This window comes from Myxocyprinus asiaticus, chromosome 34, assembly GCF_019703515.2.
Source record: "Myxocyprinus asiaticus isolate MX2 ecotype Aquarium Trade chromosome 34, UBuf_Myxa_2, whole genome shotgun sequence".
Taxonomy (NCBI): domain Eukaryota; kingdom Metazoa; phylum Chordata; class Actinopteri; order Cypriniformes; family Catostomidae; genus Myxocyprinus; species Myxocyprinus asiaticus.
In genome coordinates, this window is record NC_059377.1 from 31,645,919 (window position 1) to 31,657,847 (window position 11,929).

General features: G+C 36.5%; 1 long non-coding RNA gene across 1 annotated transcript; it reads right to left on the minus strand.

Annotated features, from left to right (window-relative positions):
* Positions 1–1,266: 1,266 nt before the first annotated feature.
* LOC127424903 (uncharacterized) lies at positions 1,267–10,523 on the minus strand. Its single transcript, XR_007894538.1, has 3 exons — positions 10,418–10,523; positions 5,235–5,310; positions 1,267–1,671 (listed from the first exon to the last, which is right to left on the minus strand). It is a non-coding gene; the product is annotated as an uncharacterized LOC127424903 (long non-coding RNA).
* Between the last annotated feature and the right edge of the window lie 1,406 nt (positions 10,524–11,929).

Below are 11,929 nucleotides of genomic sequence, written 5' to 3' on the forward strand. Positions count from 1 at the left end.
GCTCAAAATAATTAAATGTTTTGAGAAGAGAAAAATTAAATCATACAAATGAGTTTCAATAAATTAACCTTGTTGAGTATTTAGAACTTTTTCATGAAACTGACACCTTTTAAGTAACCTGAACTGTTTTATTGTTTTGAGTTAAATGAACTTGTCTCTTGTAAATTTACAGGAACTTGAATTTAACTGAAATTGGGAAAGGGAATTTTATTTCCCAGCATGGCTTTGCATGGCACTCAACAGGGAGAGTAAATGTTAAAATGAACTGATTGAGCAATTACTGTACTAATCAAAGCATAGTGTTTCCAATTAGCATGCATTCAGCATGCTAGTATTCACTGTGCTAGTTCTGGCTAGTAGAAGCTAGTCAGATTCCTTCTACATGAAATAATCTAGTTAAGCTAAAATGGTAATTTTAAATTAAGCCAATGAGTTAAATTTAAAGTTAAGTGCCATTAAAATGTATGAGGTATCTTACTCAATATTTCAAGTTAAGAGCAATTAACATGCATGTTTAGTACAAAATCTGAAAGTTCTATTAACTTAAACTTGGGAGTTTTCTGAACTTTTTTGAGTTTACAGTGAAACATAAAAGAAAACTTTGTGCATTTTTGTTGTGCATTTAATTTTTGTGGTGGAAAATATTATGCCCCAAAATGTCCCCACCGGGAGATTTTTTTTAAATTTTTTTTAGATATAGGAACACACACACTTAGATGAGGTGAGATGAGATGTTGCAGACTTTGATTAGGCCCTCAAACACAGTTCATAGGTCAGGGATAAGAGATATGCCAGTGCACTGAATCATGGACATCAGATAACTTATCACACTGTGAGTCAACTATAGTGATCTAACCCCCTGATGCACTCATGAGACTGCTAAGAAATCCTTCCTGATTATCACCGAGCAGCTGGAGAAACTGGGAGTCATAAGTAACTTCATTTGATGTGACAAGAGGAGTGATTTCGTCCACTCACCTTTTTTGCCCTCTCTCTATATCTTGATTTTGCAGGTGGGAACAATTATAACAATCCGAAGAAGCTTGGATTCTACAAGTAATATGGTTCAGACTAAGGGGCCGTTGTTTTTTTTAATGTAAACATGTGTGCTAGGTGGACATCTTTGACCATTGCAACACATCTTGCTGTTTCTCAGCTTCTCACGCCATAACCGCAGTGTTTAAAGATGCTGTGTCAAGTTAAAAACCAATAAAAATAAATCTTAAGACTTTTATTTATTTATTTTTTTCATTCCTTTGTGCTTCGTCTAGCTATTTTGAATGCAAGAACACGTCCTGTGTGAACAGCCTCTAACACACATACTCTCCTCTCTAGTCCCAGTTAATTAAGCTAGATTTTGGCTAATGTAACACAGAAATTTCTATATATTTTGTTCAAAAATATTGTGTGCATTTTCCTTTAAAAAAAACTGCATGTAGATTATAAAATTATCACAGATTTATATCATTTAACTATGGAAATCATAACTAGTAATGATCATGTTAAAGTTTTAACAGATATAACATACTGTAGGATAACAGAATAAAATGTGATGGTGGTGCTTATGTTTCTCATGTACAGCCACAGATTCAGTTGAGTGGCTTTGTTATTCCTTTGGAGACTGGGCTTGTCTGATAGGGTTTCCTTCCGCTGGCTGCAGGGGACTCAGCACTGATTAAAGGAGCAAAGCAAATAAAACAAACAGCAATTAGAGACGGGAATACACACACATACACATGCACTCAAACACATGCACATGTAAAACTAGTCCCAAATCAAGTGCAGGAATACACACAAAAAATATCTGATTAAGCCTAAACTATATGGGCTGGGTTACATTTACAAAACTCATAAATACACATGCAGACACATAAACAAACTGTGTATACCAAAGAACAGAAAAAAGATGTAACCTAGATAAGGATCAATGTTTCCACTATCAAAAATACTTTCAGCTGTAACATTTCAGGGTTAAACAACGAGCATTTCGGAACAAGATTTAGACATAATCTCTTGTCAGCAAGTAAACCCACACACAAACATTGGCAGTCTTCCTTCGTAGGCCTTGAGAAACCCAAAATCTCTTTGATTCTGAGATTTCCCAAGCTTTTCCCATTCCAAAACCTCAACATTTATCAACATCATCCATTTGGCACAGCCAGCACATCACATTACCCCAGCAACGGTAGGCCCTGGTTACCATGACGGCAATGCCAAGCCTCATTTCTCCCATTTGAGAAACCTAATTAATTTGACAGGGAGAAAATATCAAATAAAATACATGAACACAGATTCACAGTCTGAGATGCACACTGATTCATATAATGTAATTGACAGCATGCATGTCTTGCTAAATATCATGCTGATTTCCTCTTTTCCTCATCGTTGGAAAATCAGTCACTTAGGTATTGTTGTTATCAATCAGAGGCAACATGTCTGCCCACACACACACAACTTTGGGCACTTTTGGCACTGTGAATTTTTCACTTTGTGTGAAAGTCATGAAAATTCCCACTACAGAGTCATTTCGTCGTGGAAATGACAGCAATAGAAATTACATTTTTAACATTTTTTAAATAAAATGGCTGACTCCTTTGTCTTGCTAAGGCTAATTTCATAGCTAACATTTTATGTATCTATAATACACACAATTAAATAATATTTTTAAAATTTGTACATAATTTTGCAAAATTACAACATGATTGGAAATAATGGCAAATAAAAATATTCTGCTCACAAGTGATATTTACCTTTACCTATCATTTGTCTATAATGTCTACATATTTCATCTTGAGTTTTCTTAACTGACACTTTTGGTTAACAAGTATTCTGATAAGAAAAAAACTATTGAATATTAAATGAATATTAAAATGGTTTATGTTTATTTCACTCTTTGTTTAGATCAGGGCTATTCAACTTTGACAAGTGGGCCAGATTGAAAAAAACTTTGGGGCTTGTGGGTCAAGAATGTTTTGTTAACATAAAGCTTCTATCACATATCATGTTATAATAGGTCTATAATATTTGTTCACTATATAAATAAAACTTCTGTGTTTATAGCTTTAATTTTTTTTATCATGAGAAAAATTGTGTAGTAGGAAATTCTGAAAAAACAACAACAACAGATAATCATAACAGAGAGAAAATTTAAGACTGATTTTATAAATGGCAAAAATTGCCATAGCATGCAACTGTTTGTTGGTGAAGTTGCATCAGACGTTTCCCAAATCTAAGTTTGTTATACATGCAATGATATAAACTTTTAAAATCAAATGTTTTCTTGACCAAATTAATGAACAGAACTTTTCGGTTTCTACAAACTCAACAAGTATAGGTCTCTGCGGAACAGTAATGGGTGTTTTCAAATCAGTGAGCGTTTTCAAACTGGGATGGGCGTTTCTAAAGTATCCAATGAAAGTAGGGAATCTCAAAGTAGTAATCAGTGGGCTTTTCCAAACCAGGATGGACATTTCTAAACTATCCAATGAAAGTAGGGAATCTCAAAGGTTTGAAAATGCCCACTGATTGGGAAAAGCCCATTTTTGTTCTGCAGAGACATAAGTCTCAAACTCACGCTTATTAGTCGTCCATGATTTTAGTTCTTTAATCTTCCCATTCTGTCAAAATGACAGATAATGATCATTCGTGGCGCAACCTCTGGAAACAGTCTAAACAAAGCGGGTGCTCCTGCACGAGACACTGTAAAAATATTGAGACGTGGTGCGACATCCGTCTAGCATACTTTACATAGGAAAACAATTGAAAAACAGCGTGAACAGACACAACATGTGTTCGGTGTGAACAGCCCCTAAGACAACTGACAACCTCATGCGGCCCACTGAAAATTTCAGATGGGCTGGATTTGGCCCACGGGCCACCAGTTGAATAGCCCTGCAGATTATCATAGTTTTAAACATGTAATAATTTGTATTTGTATAATGTATTTTCATAGTTTTTCAATATATTAAAAGTCAGGGTCTTGGACAAGGCTAAAACAGTACAACCTACAAATAAAAGGCATTTGCAAATGATCAAAAATAAGTGATGAAGGCATGGTAAAAAGTTTTAATGTTACCTTCATTTAAGAAAAAGAAAAAAGTTTAAATCTGTTAATTTGAATAAAATACATTTCTAATCTTAAATACCCTAATTGTCCCTAATGACACAAAACTACATGAAATCCTCACCATCCTGAAAGATATTCCAAAGTGTTAACAGCTGAATAGAAGCAGAACACCTTTCTCACTGCTCTACTTTCTTTTGCTCTACTTCAAACCGGCCACCCTACCGTCAGTTTTCTGACAGACCATTTTAATGCTATAGAATGTTTAAATTACCCAGAAGGCTTCCCGCTGACTCCAACAATCTCCATCCAACATTCACAGCTGCCTATGAAGGTACACACACACACACAGACGCTCACGATTTCAGGGTGAACATTTGTGTATCGTACATTCTCGCACCTCAATTTCACACTAAGCGGTTTTGTCATCAATATGGAAATAAAAAAAGGAATGAAGATGATGATCAAATCGCAGCTCCTGGGCTCCGGCGACTAAGAGCAACAACAAAATGAGCCATGACATCACTCACTGCTTTCCTTCTTTCTCCAGCTCATTTTATATCTATAGTATGCCTATTTGTTTTGCATCTTGTTTGTTCTTTCTTTCTTTCTTCAGCAAGAATAGGAGGGATCTCAAATAAAGTTTCATTGGCAATGAGGTCTGTAAAGCAACTGGGGTCCTTCAGAGGGGCTGCCAAAAAAATGCCTGTTAGAATAAGAGCTTATGTGACCATTTCAATTACACTTTACACTCAAAGGGAGTCTGGAAGCCATTAGTTAGTAACCCCCTAAGTTTGAGTTTGATGGTTCCCAGGTGAAAGTTTAATTTTGTCTAGAAGGACACATATCTGTAAGTGACAATTAGCAACAACTACGATTGATTTCACTCATAACCCTCCCGCCAATAGCTGCCATGTTTCAGAGGAAGAGCTGCCATTTTCACTCAGATGTGTGTGTATACATACACTTGCATTCAAAGTGGGGCAGGAAATGAGAAGTCACACGCATGTTGGTACGTGTCACCTGGTCCTACTTAAAATGAAACCATGGGGTTTGGGGATTGTGACAGTAGTTTCCCTTTGGTACGCATACAATAACCCACACATACTCACACACCACAGTCGCACACATATATTCATTGTGAGAATGACAAGGAGCAACAGTGGTATACCTTGTTGTTTTTTATTTGTGTGTTCCCAGAAGTCTTCTCTTCTGGCTACCCACAAGGAATGTGGTTTGTAATTGTGCTAGAAATGACGCAGAAATAAAAATGGATAAAACAATCAGAAACTGTACGCCGTGATCAAACAAACAGTCTAGCATAAAGAGATTTTGTTAACACTTTAAAATAAGGTTCCATTTGTTAACATTAGTTAACATGAACTAACTATGAACAATACATATTAAACATTTATTAATCTTAGTTAATGTTAAAATACAAAAGTTTTATTTCTTAACATTAGTTAATGCACTATGAACTAACATGAACTAACAATGAACAATAGTGTTTTTACTACAGTAACTAACATTAACAAAGATTAATAAATGATGTAAAAATATATTGTTAATTGTTTGTTCATGATACTTAATACATTAACACTCACTTGCATTGAGCACACATACTGTATATACAAACATGTAACATCATGAAGTGAAGTATTTAAACAAATTAACAAGGATTTGGTAGAGTTGGATTTGGTGTTTGAATGTATATGCTTTTCTAATGAGCACAAAAACAAATGTATTACTTAGCTTAATAAAGTTATTTAACTATACTTTGAGAACAATATTTTCCTCTGAAGTTAACTAGATCTGACAAAAGAAACTGATTTTTACACTTTAGGGACATCCAAATATATCCTCAATTTGAATAAAGTTTATAAATAAAGTATAAAAAATTATTTTTTTAAATGTGAAAAATGCTAAAAGTTTTCTTTTAGGGGAAGGGTTTGGCCTAACGTAGTCATTATGATTACCTTTATATAAAACAATTGAAATATGTAACAGAGTATGTCCTTATTTAGAAATACTGTATACTATTTTGTGTACACTCCAAATTGTGTATGTGTCTGTTGTGTATGGATGTGGTTTTTGTGTTACTGTGTGACTATGAATAGAAGGGGAGAGAGAGAGGGGTCAGTGAAGTGTGAGTGTTTCCATGGCTGACAGCTCAAACAGAAGATTTGTTGAAAGGAGGAAAATCATCAGCCTGTATTCCATTATGTGCTGAGAGAGAGAGAAAAAGAGAAACAGAAAGGGAGAGAGAAAAAATGAGATGTGATGGAGGAGAAAGACTGATATAGGTAGATAATATGTGCTTGGGTGTTTTTGTGTGGCTCAAAGACCTTCTGGAGAAAGCAACTTCAAAAAGAAAATGTACATAATAGGCTATTTCACATTTTTTTCTCATAAAGGTGGCAGAAGTGAATAAGTTTAGAGAGTAAAGGTTATGTAACAGGATGCAGGGGCCAAATGTTTTCATGTGTTGGGAACAAATTAGTGGTGTTTGCTAAGGAAAGCATCACTATTACTAATGCCAGTGTTGGATGTAATCTGACTGCAAATTAATTAATTACTTTTTAGTCCAAAAGTTGTGTAATTCATTACATTTTAAATTCATGTAATCAGATTACAGGCACTGATTTCTATTAACTTAATTACTTTGAAGTACATAATTTGGGTTACCCATATTTCTAAAAAAAATAAAATAAAAATAAAACAGCCTATTATTCATGTAGAATACATTTAAGTCATGAATTGTTAATATGTCATTTGTTTGCGTTTCTGTGACAGCTGAAGGGCATGCTGTAATGTTTGCAGGAACGAGATGAGAGAAAGAAGATCTAAGTGCAAGCCTTTTAATATAAACTCAGAAAAATAAACACAAGAAACTAAAAACATAAAAACAGAACAAACCACTACAGCCATGAAAGTTTAAGAACTGACAATGAACAGAGGAAACCACAGGGATTAAATATACAAGGACCTAATGAGAAAACAAGGAACACCTGGAACTAATAATCATAAGAACCAATGAAACGAAGACAATGAAAAGAACTACAAAGCCCATAATCAAACACAAGACAGGCAGAGAAAAATAAACATACATGGCGACCACTAGGTTAACCATTACACATGCGCCCCCTAATGAGTCATTGTAAAGCCCAAAGTATACTTCGCCTGTCCGCGTTCCACGACAGTCTGCGTACAGTCCGCATGACGTAATTTCCGTCATCAGGAGTGTCTGTGGATGTCCACGCACAGTGTCTGCGTGCAGCCATATTTTTCTGTCCGCGCACAGTTCTATCCGCGCAAACGCGCATGCTCAAGGTTGACTGTTGAGACAGACGAGTCCACTAGGTGGCAATACACACAGTTGGGCTATACAGTCAAGCAGTAGTCGAAGAACATGTCCTTCTCCAACGTTTTGTTGTTGTTAGCTGTGTCTCGTTTTGAAGGCTGCGTGCTAGGTAGGACGCGTCCTTTGAAGGCTGCAGTATACTGCGCATCCTCTTTTAAACAAGCCTCGTTTAAACGAGACGGCCTTTGTAGGAGAAACGGAAACGGAATGTAACATGGTTGCTATGACAGCACGCCACTCTTTAACAAGCACGAGCGCTTTGAGTGAGAAGGGAACAAAGTCCCTTTAGAAGGGAATGTATGAGGTAAATTTTAGGTGAGTTATAATGATGTAAAGAGAAAAGAAAATAGATTTTACAGATGTTCTTTTAATCTAATACTTTATTTTAATTATATGTTAATATAATTATACATATGATATAATCTGCACCCATCTTCTTAGCTATTTCAACTTGGGAATTAACATTACTTGTGTTTGAACATCATATTTACGGGCAAATCGGCATCATTTTTTTTTTTACATTTCCGTTGAAGCAAAAAAATTGTGGGTTGTGAGTGCCCACGAAGGATACACCTCATGCATCCTCCGAATTCCTGTGTAAGAAGGTCGCATTCGAAGGCTGCATTCGAAGTGTCCTACTTGCTTTTCTGAAACGAGACAGCCTCGATGACGTATGCGGCCGACAAATGCGACCTCCGGAGGACACAGCCTTCCAAACGAGACACAGCCATTGTTCTTGCTTCCTCTAATGGCGGATCCTCAGTTTTTCTTATTCTTTATCCTTCAGAGCGAATATCCTATAAATGACACATCTTGGTGCTGCCCTCTAACGTCTGGTAGCATATAACAAAGCAATTGTACTGCGCATGTGTCGAACGCATCCATTCACGCTCATCCGCGTGAGGTACACTTTCAAAGCTGTGTGTGAGTCGGAATGGAACGCACAAATTGAAGTATACCTGGGTCTTAACTTAAGGGAGCAACGCGTGGTGCTGAGTGTATGACAATAAACAAGGTGGAAAAACAGACATTATTTTGAATTTGTTGAGTGGAAAAACATTTTTTCTTTGAAAAGTGTTTTAGATAATAAGTTTAAAGTAAAGTAATTAGTAATGTGATTACTTGTATAGATAATTAATTAGCTTATACATATGGCTATTCAAAACCCCTAATGCAAGTATTAAACCTCAAACCGCTTGTTGATGTGTGCTGTTACATATCTAAGCAATCTTATGATTTTTCACCTGGCAGTAAAGGGTGGGGGGGTTGCCTCTGGAGCCATATGGGACCTTTTGCAACCGGGCCAGTAAGCAACCACCCTAGCAACCACCCACAACTCCCTAGCAACTACATAGAAATGCACTCAGAACACCTTAGCAACTGCATACTAAAGCCATGGCTACCAACCACAACACCCTAGCATTGTAACGAGTTTTGCACGGACAAGCAACACTCACATTGTCCTAAAATGTATAAATATAGTTACACTATTTTTGTGAGTGTTTGCTCATAGTCATCATGATGTATAGTTGTAATGTGTCCTTAAAAACCCCAAATATTCCTCTTTTCCCTCTCCTATCTGTCTCTTTTTGTCTGCCTTTTGACCCCTGTCTGTCTCTCTCTCCCAGCCCCATCTGTCTGTCTCTCTCCCTCTGACTCCATCTTTCTCTTTGTTTCTCTCTCTTTCTATGTCTGTCTGTTTCTCTTGCCCTCTCTCAGAGACCAATCATTGTGACCTCATTCTCTGCACAATGACATCAGTGTTCAAAACGACCAATTAGTAGAATGTGTGAGAATCCTAACGAGTCTGTAGGGAAAATTGTAAGCGTATGTGTATGTCTGCAGGATAGGCATGAAAGTGAAGAAATAGCACATTAATGAATGCCCAATACAGGTGGTATAAAGTATCTGAAAGAAAATCTACAAGTCTTTGGTGTCTTGTGCATTTGATGAGATACAGTCAACACTAAAGCGAAGCAGTCAAAGACGGTAAATGGAAAATGTGTGTGTGTGAGGGTGTGTTATAGCTGATTTAATCTTGGGTTTCCTTGATACCATCTACTGTTTCAGCCTGTAGACCCAATATATCATCAGTCATAGCTGTCAGCCACTAATTCCCTCCCGTTCTCTCTCTCTCTCTCTCTCTCTCTCCCTCTCCCACTTGCTCTGTCTCTCTCTTATTTCTTACACACACACACACACACACACACACATGTCGGTGCGGCTATCCTTATGAGGACACTCCATAGACATAATGATTTTTATACTGTATAAACTATAGATTTTATCCCCTAACTCTACCCCTAAACCTAACCCTCACAAAAAACTGCATTTTTACAAAAATGTCCTCGTAAACCACCCAAACCTGCACACACACACACACACACACACACAGGTTCTTAGTCCCCAGAGTGTTGTTATTTGATTCTCTTGCACAGTTAATTCTCTGTATACACATTACTCTTGGTTTTTCTGTCTGATATCTTACCTTTGAACAACAGTAAATAAATGACATGTCTACAACTCTTCAATAAAAAGGTAACAGTTCCTATCATACATGTGTTATTGAGTAGGCTACATGTGCACTTCCACTGATTTCAGTGGAACTGATGAAGAAAAAGAGGCGAGTTGGTTTTGATCTTTGGAATAGTTAAAGCAGAATTCAAATACAAATTAATTTTTGCCATTTTGAGATACACACAAATTACATCACAAAAACATTTCTTCCGTAACCAGAGGTTATTCTTTTATGCCAGCCATTAATTTTACTTTTTAAAAGATCTGTCTGCTAAACCCTCATCTGTTTGTCAGCTCCAGGTGTGCTGAGAGAGAAATTGTCAGCATGATTTACATTAAAAAATGTTCCCCTCTTTGTAGACTAAGAAAATGCATATACCAACAGCGTTTGGATGAACACCAACTAATTGATACAGAAAAAGCATTGTACATTATAATTTACAAATGTAAACACAGTTATGCATAGCTAGACTTACCCAGACATTTCATGGTTCGCCTCTCTGGATTACATGTATTGGCTGCTTTTGGGTTGCTTGAAATATTGAATCCATCCATAAAATTTAAACCAAGCGAATGTTTTCTTTAACTGATTTTATTTGTCTGAGCTGCTCTGAAATGTCAATCAGCATTAGTGTTTTGGTCCCAACTGTTTTTTAATTGGTTCCTTTGCTTCACTCACTCCCAATCACTTTCAACACAGTTGCAAAGTGGTTTTCATTGGACCATTTGGCAGGTGCCAAGAGTTGAGATTGTGCCTTTCAACACCTTGATGTTATCACCACACACAGTGGGGAAATGCCACAGTCAGTTGACTGCACAGCCCAAGCAAACACAAAGTCCTCCACAGGGATCCATGGGATTTGATTTAGAGGTGTCTGTGTGGGTGTACATTGTGTACACAGGATTGACGATGAAATATCTGGCTGACAAGAATGAAATGTAATAATAACAGTGGGAAGACTGAGCTTTAGGATACCAAAGAATTACAATTAATATCTCAAGGGGGCAAGATTCCTCTGAAAGTACGTATGTGTATATGGGGGGAAAGATAGAGAAGATTTACTTGTTTCTCTTTATCTTCTTTTTTCCATTCCTTCTTTTTCTTTGTTCCTTCTTTATTAGCATGGCTGCCTATAGATAAGAAAAATCACAAATGAGATCTCTTTAATACCTCAATTGTTTCTCCAAGACAGAAATTACTGTAATGTAGATACAAATTTACACTTTTTCATTCTGCTTAGATATTCCTCCTGAGCAAAGACACTCACAAACTGTGCTCAGATTTACCAAGATACCAAAGTCTGCGATTAAAAGTCAGAGATTTCAATATGAACCTTTTCAGATTCTTTCAAGACCACATTTTCTGAATGTGCTATCCGTATTAATATTATAGATCTATAATCTTACTGTATGTAACAGCTGTCTCATGTGTGTGTATTTATACTCACTGAGCACTTTATTAGGAACACCTGTACACCTACTTTTTCATGCAATTATCTAATCAGCCAATCGTGTGGCAATAGTGCAATGCATAAAATCATTCAGATACAGGTCAGGAGCTTTAGGTAATGTTCACATCAACCAGAATGGGGAAATCTCAGTGATTTTGACCATGGCACGCATTAGCTGTGTGGACGGAAATGCCTTGTTGATGAGAGAGGTCAATGGAGAATGGCCAGACTGGTTCAAGCTGATAGAAAAGCTACGGTAACTCAGATAAAATAAAGTGCTCAGTGAGTGTATATTTATCCTAAGAAATATGAGACACTTCAAAGACAAATTTGATGTCAATGAAACATAACTGGGAACTTCATTAAGCAACAAAATGAGCAATACCATTCTTCTGGGTGTAAAGGACTACAATTTTGCCACAGTATTCAAGGCTTACATGCTTAAATACAATACTGTATAAGTGGATAAAACATATAGACAGGGTTGGGAGGGTTACTTTTGAAATGTATTCCACTACAGATTACAGAATACATGTT